Source organism: Leucoraja erinacea, chromosome 26, assembly GCF_028641065.1.
Source record: "Leucoraja erinacea ecotype New England chromosome 26, Leri_hhj_1, whole genome shotgun sequence".
NCBI lineage: Eukaryota > Metazoa > Chordata > Chondrichthyes > Rajiformes > Rajidae > Leucoraja > Leucoraja erinaceus.
This window is the reverse complement of record NC_073402.1, coordinates 28,135,745-28,147,762: the sequence shown is the minus strand read 5'-3', so window position 1 is coordinate 28,147,762 and position 12,018 is coordinate 28,135,745. Positions and strand designations below refer to the sequence as shown.

The window sequence follows — 12,018 nt, the reverse complement described above, 5'->3', positions numbered from 1 at the left end:
GTCTCCATGTGTTGTATAAGGGAGAAGGAAGAATGAGGGGGAAAAAATTAAAACCCCAAAGTAAGAAAATAATGATACGTCTCCATCCCCTCAAAAATCTGATGGAAGAGATAATTGCTCCAATCCCACCATTCCTCCTCACCCCGACATACAATTTCTACTACTATTAAATACCACCCATGGCCCTCTATTTCTACACAGATTGTTTCAAAGTATCACAGCTTAAAAAAGGAGGGTTGGTGCAAATAGTCAAAACAGTTCCTTTGTACAACTTTCCAAGCACGAATACACTCAAGCATCTGGTTCCACGCTCAAATTGGCTGTGGGTCGTGCATAAAATTAACACAAGTTACCTCATTCAGCAACTATTCCTCCCCATTGGAAAGAAAATGGGTGTAGTTAAAGAACGATTGTAATCACAATATTCATCATGGTTACTACTTTTGGAGATGGCAATACAATAATTATATTTTAGCACCTAATTAACTGGATTATAAAGTTAACTCCACCCCATTTTGCACTATTTTAATAATACTATTTCCATGGAAGTAATTTAACAACAGTTCCTTGACTCAGGAGTTATGGCAAAATAATCAACTTGGGTGAGGGGGTGGAAATAGCACAAGATCAAGAATGTCATTGTGCAGATCACTGTCAGATTCATAGATTGTACCACAACAATAAAATACTCTTTGGTAGCAAGCAGCATTTCGCATGGATGGATAATGATGAGGTTTTCCACTGGCTGATGACAATTGCTCAGTTTGTTGCTTGCTTGGGAACAGAAGCTCACTGAAGGCAAGGTCATGGGGTCTTCAGTAACGGAGGTATACCAAATAATTGTAAATCTCAAGAGAGTATATTATTCTAAATGCATTGGAATATCTGAATATTTGAAATCTCTTACAATAATAAAAAGATAATGAATGCAGAGCTTGAAAATAATATGATGGTGTAAAAGTTGCAAGTTACAGATAATTCAGCAGCAAAACCACTCCATCATAAGAGAATCTTATCGCAAATTCTAAATCCCTTCTCCCATATGCCAAGTTCAGTTATGTAATGGAAAGTTGTTAACAAAATGAGGTATAATTGCCTATGCAATTTATTCACTACATATTTAATGGAAATCCCAAATACCAAACAAAAATTTAAACAAGGACTAAATACTACACTGAAGCAAGTTACATCAATGGTACCTCAATAAGGGAATCATAAATATGATTCCACTTCATGGTTCGGGAAGCTAAAAAGAATAAAGTTGCTTAGTAGCCTTGGCATGCAGTAAATAATTACTGTACAACAGAATATATACTATAAATTCAATTGTAATGCAGCAGTAGACACTTTTCTGTTGCCTACTTGACGTGATCCAATGAAACTCCGTAGATCTGGCATGTCACATAAAATTAATTTTATCGTTAATTCTGAAACATTTCTCATCTTCCTTGAGAAAAATAAAGGGCCACTTGATTCTGTTATGTTTTAAATAAACATTGCTTCCACTTCAAACTCCCCTATTGATGTCAGCCGAATGACAAAGAGCACAAGTGTAACATGCAAAGTGTTAAAACTGGTTCTGATACTGCTAAATATCATACAAATCAAATTCAAATTCCAATCTGCAGTTAACTTTTCTTGTCAAATTCTTCTGAAATTACTGTGTTCACAGGATTAGTAAATGGAGAACTTGTGCATCATAACTTGAACAATGGTACTAACATCTAATTGTTGCTTAGAAATAGCACTGACAAATTAGGAAGAAAATGGTCAAGGGGGACAAGTTGGTAGTTTTATACAAAGGAAATCAAGTCAGCATCTTAGAACTTAGACAAACAGGTGGTTGTCAGTTAAGGTTTCCAATGAATACAAGACATTGTTTTCTCTTTTCTCCTGGAGGATGACAAATTATTCAGAATTAATATAGAATAGTTAGGCACAGTAAAATTAATTTCATGAGACATACCAGATCTACTGAGGTTCACTGGATCAAGTTCCCGTTGACTGGAGTGAGAAAAGGCTATCCAGCCAATTAACTCATCCCTTTTCAAAATCTATCCAAAAGCCCAGGTGAGACAAGAGCAAGAAAGGACATTTTAGGCAGGATTTAGCATAGTACGGCATGAAGGAGACCCAGAAGAACACAAGTTTATGGGAACCAGCTTCAACGCAGCATGAAATGTGGAATTAACCAAATAACCTTTACACTAAAATCAGAGTAAAATAATTTTAACCTGTGGTAACAAATTTGAATGATTTCATTGCAACTGGTTACTGTTGCCAAGACCAATAAGGAAGTGGCAATTTGAAGGAACAAAAATCATAAAGATCAGGTAAATGAGATTAAAGTAGAGAGCACAGCTCTTCCTTCTACTGTACTTGTCATAACTTTAAAAACCTTTAAATATCCCTTCTCTCTTTCAGTGGCAACCACCTCACACCTATCCAACCAATACCATCTCCAATTAATCCCAACCTTAAGGGTTCTTATAGATGAGAAGCTTTACTACATCTACGCTTGGTATAAAAGCATGGTATATTCTGGGTTCTTTGGAATACTTGGCTCAAACCATTGATCCTGAATACCTGATCGCTATCTATTTACAAGGTTCCACACCAACACAGCAGTTCAACATCAATGATTTGCCCGGCTGGGTGTAATGGCATCAATAATTATAAAGAATAACAATTCAAAGTGCTGCAATCAACCAAATCAAAAGTGCCCTAAACAGTGAATTCAATATATTTTTAACCTATACAATTACTGTCCATACCATCTATATGTGGTGTGACATAAACTCAATAATGTTATTTTTACAGCATTGTGCCCTCTAAACAAAGAAGGACAAAAGCAATGAGATGATCAAAATACCAACATCTTCATGATTGACTGTCACGCAGACATTTTATTTTCATCGTCACTATTAAAAACGGGGATTTTCCAACAGAACATCAAGAACGGCTCAGGTTTGAAGAAAACAAAGTAACTGCATTCTCATTGTATGCATTGTTAAACTCTAAGAGACTAATTACAAACTCATGACTGCTTATCTATAGTTTGATTACAAGGCTAGTTTTGAAGGGAATTAAATCAACACACAGACTAATGATGGTCACTTATTAAGATCTCCAGCAAGATTTAAATCAAGTTTTAGCGTAGTTAGCAGACTGTTACCAGATCTTTACTCATTGGACTACTGCAAAGAAAATATTAAAGTAGGTTTTTATGCTACAATATTAGACACCAGTTTTAGTCCATTTGAATTGACAAGAACTCATTGAAATGTAAAATATGACAATTGTGTAAGCTAAGCTATATGGACGGGAAAGGAATGGAGGGTTATGGTCTGAGTGCAGGTAGATGGGACTAGGGGAGAATACGTGTTCGGCATGGACTAGAAGGGCCGAGATGGCCTGTTTCCATGCTGTAATTGTTATATGATTATATATATATATATGATATGATAAGTAACAGGTATTATAAATCCAAAAGTACATAGTTTCTCCTACAGATAATAGACAACAGCAGCTCAAAGAAACTTACTTGACTTAGCCCTAGAATCAAACATTTTTAGGATTGTGGTTGAACTGAGATCACAATATTGAAATTAAAGTCACAGTGAGGTAAAATAAATTTAATTGGAGTAATCAAAAGCCCCAAAAAGTTGAGAATCAATGAACAGGAAGGAGTCGGTTTAGAAATGAAGGATTGTTAAACACTGGGTAAAGAATATTGGAATTTAATAGAATACACCACTAAGACCAACATTCTACATACTATCCAATATACTATCATGGTTAAATGATTCACATTTTACCATCAGTCTGAACTGCATCAGTTTGACTCTGGAACATATTAAAAAAAAGAATTTGGCTATAACTTTAGTAATTTAAAAAAAACATATCTTTCTTAAAATAAGAGACTCCGTACTCACCAAAATGATGAGCATTGAATCACACCATTTGTGGAACAGCCATTTTCATCCAAAATGTTGCAAGGAAAATGAAGGGGGAAAAATATTTCAGCTGCGCAATCCAACAATCAACCAGTATCAAAATTTACATTTAATAGTTATGAATCCTCACTTCAGATAAGTGGAAATCAACAAAGTCACAATGGACTGCAAGTGTGCTATTTGATCATCGAGTCTTCAATTGTCCCGTTCCAGAAATTATACACATTTAAATAGCATAGACATATTGGAATGGATATCAAATAATCAACCTCCTTTATATTCTACTCAGAAAGGGTACAATTCCTGGTCAATGTTCCTTTAAATAGAAATAATTGGAATACAAGTAAGCAATTTCCATATTTTTATGGCACTGCACCACTCCCAGAGAGAAAAACGTAATGAATAATTGATACGATAAAGAAAATGATTTGTTTCTATTATCACTTATTTGTTGCAAATGGAATATGTTCCAAATTTGACCGTAACATTTTTCTGAGCTTTATGATTCTGACATAATATAGTCTGATTTGAATATTAATTGAATGCAACATCTCCAAGTTTGCGGATGACACGAAGCTGGGGGGGCAGTGTTAGCTGTGAGGAGGATGCTAGGAGGCTGCAAGGTGACTTGGATAGGCTGGGTGAGTGGGCAAATGCATGGCAGATGCAGTATAATGTGGATAAATGTGAGGTTATCCACTTTGGTGGCAAAAACAGGAAAGTAGATTATTATCTGAATGGTGGCCGATTAGGAAAGGGGGAGATGCAACGAGACCTGTGTGTCATGGTACACCAGTCATTAAAAGTAGGCATGCCGGTGCAGCAGGCAGTGAAGAAGGCGAATGGTATGTTAGCATTCGTAGCAAAAGGATTTGAGTATAGGAGCAGGGAGGTTGTACAGGGTCTTGGTGAGACCACACCTGGAGTATTGCGTACAGTTTTGGTCTCCTAATCCGAGGAAAGACATTCTTGCCATAGAGGGAGTACAGAGAAGGTTCACCAGACTGATTCCTGGGATGTTAGGACTTTCATATGAAGAAAGACTGGATAGACTCGGTTTGTATTCGCTAGAATTTAGAAGATTGAGGGGGGATCTTATAGAAAGTTACAAAATTATTAAGGTGTTGGACAGGAAGATTGTTCCTAATGTTGGGGAAGTCCAGAACAAGTGGTCACAGTTTAAGGATAAGGGGGAAATCATTTAGGACCAAGATGAGGAAAACATTTTTCACACAGAGAGTGGTGAATCTGTGGAATTCTCTGCCACAGAAGGTAGTTGAGGCCAGTTCGTGGGCTATATTTAAGACGGAGTTAGATGTGGCCCTTCTTGCTAAAAGGGATCAGGGGGTATGCAGAGAAGGCAGGTACAGGATACCGAGTTGGATGATCAGCAATGATCATATTGAATGGCGGTGCAGGCTCGAAGGGCCGAATGGCCTGCACCCATTTTCTATGTTTCTAAAATATCAAATAATTGTACCAAGCCATACAAAAAAATTTTTTTTTTTAAAATCAGATAACAAATTGGATAAAACTTAGTAGATCAAAATATTTCCAGCATTAGATAGTGGAAATGAATACATTACTTACACGTCACAATGTTGAACAATATTTAAGGTCTGCCAATGTTCCAGTCATTCATTGGCCGCCTAATCTTTTGCAGGTTTCACCTTCAAAATAAAAGTGGTTTAAAATAATGACTATCAAATGAAGATTGTATGTGCATAGAAAGAGATTACTTTGTCATACAATCGACATTTGTTTTGTTAGCAAATGCATTGACCCTAGATTGAATCTCATAGCTATCCAGTTGCATAGTAATATTGGTGAAACAGTTGTATATAGAAAAAACTATTTTACATGCTATTGTGGTTCAGATCAATAATCAAACAACATGCTCCTGATCATTCAAACTGTACATGTTAGTTGTTCTGATAAAACTAACGAGTTATAGTAATACAGGTACATTAATAATTGAACAATGACACTGGCAGTGATAATCACAATCAGTTTGCTTTGTAGAACAGCTCCAGATCTTATATCCACAATTAGCAGTTGCTTGATAAATGCCAATCTGATGCTGGGTTAAATTTGTACATGGGAATCATTCCACAACCAAAAAATGTTCTAAAAATTTAAATAAAATGTTTTTTCAATGATCTGTTTAACAATATCTAAAAAAAAAAACAACTTTGCCAATAATGGCATTAGTAGCAAATGTGTCCGCAATGACCTTCACATCATTAATTTTATCACCTTGTTTTAATATACCAATAATACAGTGAAGTATTATTAATACCAACTTTTCTTGTGGTACCCAGGCAAGGATTTGGTGTTGCAAGTCTACAGAATGATCATATTGATTGGCGATGCTGGCTCAAAGTGCCGAATGGCCTAACCCTGCACCATTTTCTATGTTTCTAATAAATTTAACCTGTCCCATAGTTTGTACAAGTCTTGTGACATCATGGGAAAGCAAAATGAGTTATTTCTACAAACTGTTTAAAAAGATAATCAAAGTGCACAGTGGCGAAGCAGTTAGTGTTGCTGTCTCAGTGCCCCAGGGACAAAGATTCAATCATTAGGTGCTTCCTGTGTGGAGTTTGCATGTTCTCTGCATGGGTTTCCACTGGTTGCTCTAGTTTCCTCCCACATCCCAAACATGAGTTAGTAGGTTAACCGAGTAACAAAAGGGAAGCTAATGACTGACATAGTTGCTCTACTAAGAGGCAACACAGAGCTGATGGGCTGAATAGCCATCATCACTGCCAGAATATGCAAGTATAAAAAACACACACCCAGATCAATTATTTGGCTATAGTACAACACAGAAGGCCCTTAGGCCCACAATGTGTGTATTGAACATAAGACCATTGCTCATGCCTAGAACCAGGCTACACATGCAGAAATAAAACCGGATCTTTATTCAGATTCAATGAACAGAGCAAATTATCGTGATCAGTTGCTGGTGCCGACATATATTAGGAATGTAGACAAAAAAAACTGGAGAAACTCAGCAGGTGAGGCAGCATCTATGGAGTGAAGGAATAGGCAATGTTTTGGGTCGAGACCCTTCTTCAGATTGATGTCGTGGGGGAGGGCTGTGGGAGATCTGGGAAGGGGAGGGGAAGGAAGGAGAAAGCAAGGACTACCTGAAATTGGAGGTCAATGTTCATACCACTGGGGTGTAAACTACCCAAGCAAAATATTAGGTGCTGTTCCTACAATTTGCGGTGGGACTCACTCTGGCCATGGAGGAGGCTCAGGACAGAAAGGTCGGATTCGAAATGGGAGAGGGAGAATAACTAACCTGAGCCACCGGAAGATCAGGTTAGTTATTGCGGACTGAGCGGAGGTGTTGGGCAAAGCGATCGCCAAGCCTGCGCTTGGTCTGACAGATGTAGAGCAGTTGACACCCAGAACAGCGGATGCAATAGATGAGGTTGGAGAAGGTTCAGGTGAACATCTGCCTCACCTGGAAAGACTGCTTGGGTTCTTGGATGGAGTTGAGGGGGGAGGTAAAGCAACAAATGCAGCATTTCCTGGGGTTGCAAGGGAAAGTACCAGGGGAGGGGGTAGTTTGGGTGGGAAGGGACGAATTAACCAGGGAGTTACGGAGGGAATGGTCTCTGCAGAAAGCAGAAAGGGGAGATGGGAAGATGTGGCCAGTGGTGGGATTCCGTTGGAGGTGTAGAAAATGTCAGAGGTATAGTCAATTAATGTCCCATTATATTTTGCACTTGAAATTATGGCCTTAAAATCTAATAAAATAATAGAACAATAGCTAAAATTACCAAAACTAAAATAGTTTTTAAAACGGATTCAGTCGGGGTAAAAGATGATTGCAATCTATCTGATTGGCCTCAGAAAACGAATTGGTTCAGTTCTCAAACCTATTGGAAACAATGAAAATAACATTGTTCTGTGCTCAACAGAACTACTATGAAGATGGAGTGTCAGTGTATATCTGCCAGTAGACTGAAGTTGTTCATGTGTATAAAACCAGTTTTGAACTTCACCACATTCCTCATTCTGTTGACAGTTACGGGTGTAAAGCAACACTTGCTAGATCAATTGATCTCCAGTGTCCTGTTCGGCTGTACATTTTTCTAATTTACCTCAGAACGTTCCGGAAAACATTATTCATGCGCTAACAATGCAGTCATGGGATTGTGCATGATACTCGTGTACATACAAACAATTGTGGCAACTGTGCTAATGCAAAATTATAATTGAGAACAAACTCAAGTAGTGACTTAGTGCCAAATGACCTGTTGCTTTTCAAAGGTTTTAAGTTATCCCAAGTAAGAATCAGTGAACCTTAACTTTACAAAGACTTAGTAGGTCAGGCAACATTTGTGAAGAAAAGTTAACATTTCAAGTCATTGACTTTTCACCAGAATTGGTTTATAACACAATTTTAGCATATTAATATGTTTTGATGTGTTTAATTTGCATATTTGTAATATTATAGTTGACCACTGTAACCTGAAATGCTTTTACACGGTAAATCTGACTTAAAAAAAAAGGAAATATGATAATAGTAAATCTATGCTCTGCCAACAGCTGCAATGAAAGTGTTTAGTTCCGTTACTGCTTTAAATTAAAATACATCCTGTATCTAGGAGAGAGGAATGTATTGGAAATGTATTACCAATTTGATAGATATTTAAATGTTATTGGAATTCAAAGAATAATTTAGAAGACTGGAAACCCCATCAATTGAGACTTCAAATAAATTAAACCACACATTAATGTGAATCCCCTGTATAGTTCTATTTTGAATGCACTTTATGATTTTTAACATTTACAATTTGGTTTGGGTTATACTGTTATTGTTCAATAAATCTTTATTTTCTCTGTTATATCAATGGCATATGTTGGAAGCATAAACATGTTCAGAAGAGATTATTCAGGTGTTTTTAGCTATTTTTTATTAAACTGCAGAGCATTTAGAACTTAATTTGACTTTTATGCATTTTCCAAAACAAGAAACGTATTTTACAGCATTTTATATGATATCCCAATCAATTCACACAATCTTGAAATGGCAAGTATGCCAATATTGGAAAACTCTGAAGAAGGGTCCCTACCAGGACATGGGGTCACAGCTTAAGGATAAGGGGGAAATTTTAAAACCGAGATGAGAAGAACTTTTTTTCACACAGAGAGTGGTGAATCTCTGGAACTCTCTGCCACAGAGGGTAGTTGAGGCCAGTTCATTGGCTATATTTAAGAGGGAGTTAGATGTGGCCCTTGTGGCTAAGGGGATCAGGGGGTATGGAGAGAAGGCAGGTACGGGATACTGAGTTGGATGATCAGCCATGATCATATTGAATGGCGGTGCAGGCTCGAAGGGCCGAATGGCCTACTCCTGCACCTAATTTCTATGTTTCTATGTTTCTACCCTGAACATCACCTATCCTTTTTCTCCAGAGATGCTACATGACAAATTGAGTTACTCCAGCACTTTGTGTCTATCTTTGATAAACTAAGGTTGAATGTAAAAAGTCACTAGTTGAATAGTTATCTTGAATTGATTCTGTGAAGGTTGATTTATTAGAAAGTGTGGCTAGTCACTTCTGCTTCTCCAGTGCATGGGGAAGGAGAATCAATAAACTTTACAGCGTGTCACACATGAATGTTGTGATCGTAGCTTGGTTATTTCATCATTTGGTTGAGAAAGGAATTGAAAACTTCTCAAAAACCTTTGTTTAATGCAAAGGTCCGAATATAATTTTATCTGATCATTTAAACCCAAACCGTTTAGTTATTGGTGCATTAACTTTTGTATTTTCAAAGCTGAATACAATATCTCATCCCTCAAATAAATACCAAACATATTAGCAGAATCAATATGCAACAGCAATCAGTAACGTCAGTTATCTATGAATGACAGACATTAATGTACCAGGTTTCTGTAAACGCCATACAAACATTGAATAAAAGCCAACACAACAACAAAAAGTCGTGCATTTTAAAAGTTAATAGAAAGTTTCAATAGCAGTTTAATAGATGCTTTCGGGGGAAAAAAAGCTCGAAACATTCCTGAACATTTGAACAAATAGTCAGAATTCAGTTTCTGCAATAAGAAGCAGGCAACTTGGAAAAAAAATGGTCTATAAGTTTATTCTTGGAACTTAAGCATTACTATTTAATTACTATTTAAAACTGCGGCAGCACTGCAGCTTTTTAAAAAAAATCCAAGCGATATTTCATTTATACTGATACAGAGAAAGGGAAATATTCAATAAAGATAATTCTCTCCAATCCTGACAGTCCATCCCACCCAGTTATTATTTGAAAGATGAGCAGGAAAGATGCAGCGGTTTCCTGGTTTAAAAGTTTCTCTTGTTAAAAATAATTAAAAAATAGTGGGCAAAAAAGACAAATGCAAAGGTGGAATGTCAGAGCAGGACGCTGGCGTGGGCTGGAAGCGTGCCTGTTGTTGCCCGCACCCACTGCCACAGCCTGTGCCTGGGGGAGTGACCGAGGTGCAAATTCCGCAGTGCTGCTGTCGGTGTCTCTCTCGCCTCCCCATCCATCACGCACACCATCTAAAGGGTCCATTAAAAGTCGGCGGCGGAAATCTCACCGCGACCCGCGGCAACTGCGCAGCGCTGTCCTGGCAGCCCCCCTCCCCTTTACCTGGGCCGCAGGTGAGCGTTGAGAAGAAGCCTTGGCAACCAGCGCCGACACCCCCTCTCCCCCTTGGTTACGCACTTCTAAACCCGGTATTGCCAGGTAGAATCACCGTGACAACACCGCCAAACGCCCCGCGGGGATAGTTCGTGAGCGAGGGGAAGCCTTACCTGAAGTCGCTGGCAGTTTATGCTCATTTATTGCCTCTTCTCTTTTCCCTTCAACCGTTAGTGCTCTCCCGGTCTGACAAACCCTCCGCGCAGCCTACCCTGCTGGCTGCGCCAGTCCCGCCCCCATCCGCCGCTGATTGGCGGCCGCAGACGCTTGACGCGGAACTCCCCGCATCCCATTGGCCGCCCCGAACGTCACTCAAATCCAAGGTCCAAAGTTGCGTTGAGTGACAGACAGTGGGAATCTTGTCTTGGGTGCAATCATTTCTTTTGGAGAGAGGAAGGGGAGCCGAGAGAGAGGAAGAAAAAAAACCTCATCTGTGCATTTCTTTAAAAAAAAAACACGGTGCAATGCAGCTTCAGGTCAGACATCTGAGCAGTGAGGGTGCTTTTGCAACATGACACCTGCACTTCTCCAACAATAACAAAGCCACGCAGGGCTACTCTGTGGACAGTGGCACAGGTTGTTCTGTGCTCTAAGGCAATAAAGTGCCTGAGGGTTGAGATGACATTGACAAACCGTACAGACCCCGTCTTGTGCTCCATGACATCATCCCAGCTTCTTCCAGCTATATTGCGTTCACACGTTTTAAATCCCAATAGCCTCTGAATATTAGTAAAATATATAACCACTCTGTAATTCATTAACAATCCACTGTTTTGCGATTTCAGGAAGTTAAAGTAACAAAGTATGAATAAAAAAAGCATTAAAACGAAAAGCTAGGTGACTTAAAAATAGACATAAAAAGTGAAAAATTAAGCAAAAAGTGTATTTATGTTTTAATTGTTTTACTATTTGAATCACAAACAATTTTTTAACCCTATACATGAGGAGATGCACTACTTTAAAGTGTTTAACATATTAATCAAAACAGAAAAGGGCTGGAAACACTCAGCATCTCTGGAAATATAAAAGTTTAAGTTTTGGGGACGGGGCCCTTCCAACATGAGCTACTGAATATTTTCTGCGTTTTCTGTTTCTATTCTAGCATCTGCATTTTTGATATTCAGTTGGTGGTTACATTATTCTCTTTCTACGTGCCTGATTTGTTGTATTCAATAATGCCTTTCTCTTTACTTGACCAAAGGTAGTGTCAGCATATTGAATGTTCTGCAGATGCTGGTTTACAAAAAAAGGTACAAAGTACTGGAGGAACTCAGCAGGCCAGGCAACATCTCTGGAGAATATGTATAGGTAACATTTCGAGTCGGGATCTTTCTTCAATCTGCGTAAATGCGTTTCGTTGTCT

At 38.3% G+C, this 12,018-nt stretch overlaps 1 protein-coding gene across 1 annotated transcript in view; it reads right to left on the bottom strand.

The window, feature by feature from the left end:
- The window catches only part of LOC129709885 (protein 4.1-like), a 99,210-nt gene extending 88,323 nt beyond the window's left edge, over positions 1–10,887 (bottom strand). The window contains exons 1-2 of the mRNA XM_055656539.1: positions 10,769–10,887; positions 5,547–5,626 (exon numbers count right to left, since the gene is read on the bottom strand). The gene's annotated coding sequence lies outside the window, so the exon portion shown is untranslated. The remainder of the gene's footprint in view (positions 1–5,546; positions 5,627–10,768) is intronic.
- Between the last annotated feature and the right edge of the window lie 1,131 nt (positions 10,888–12,018).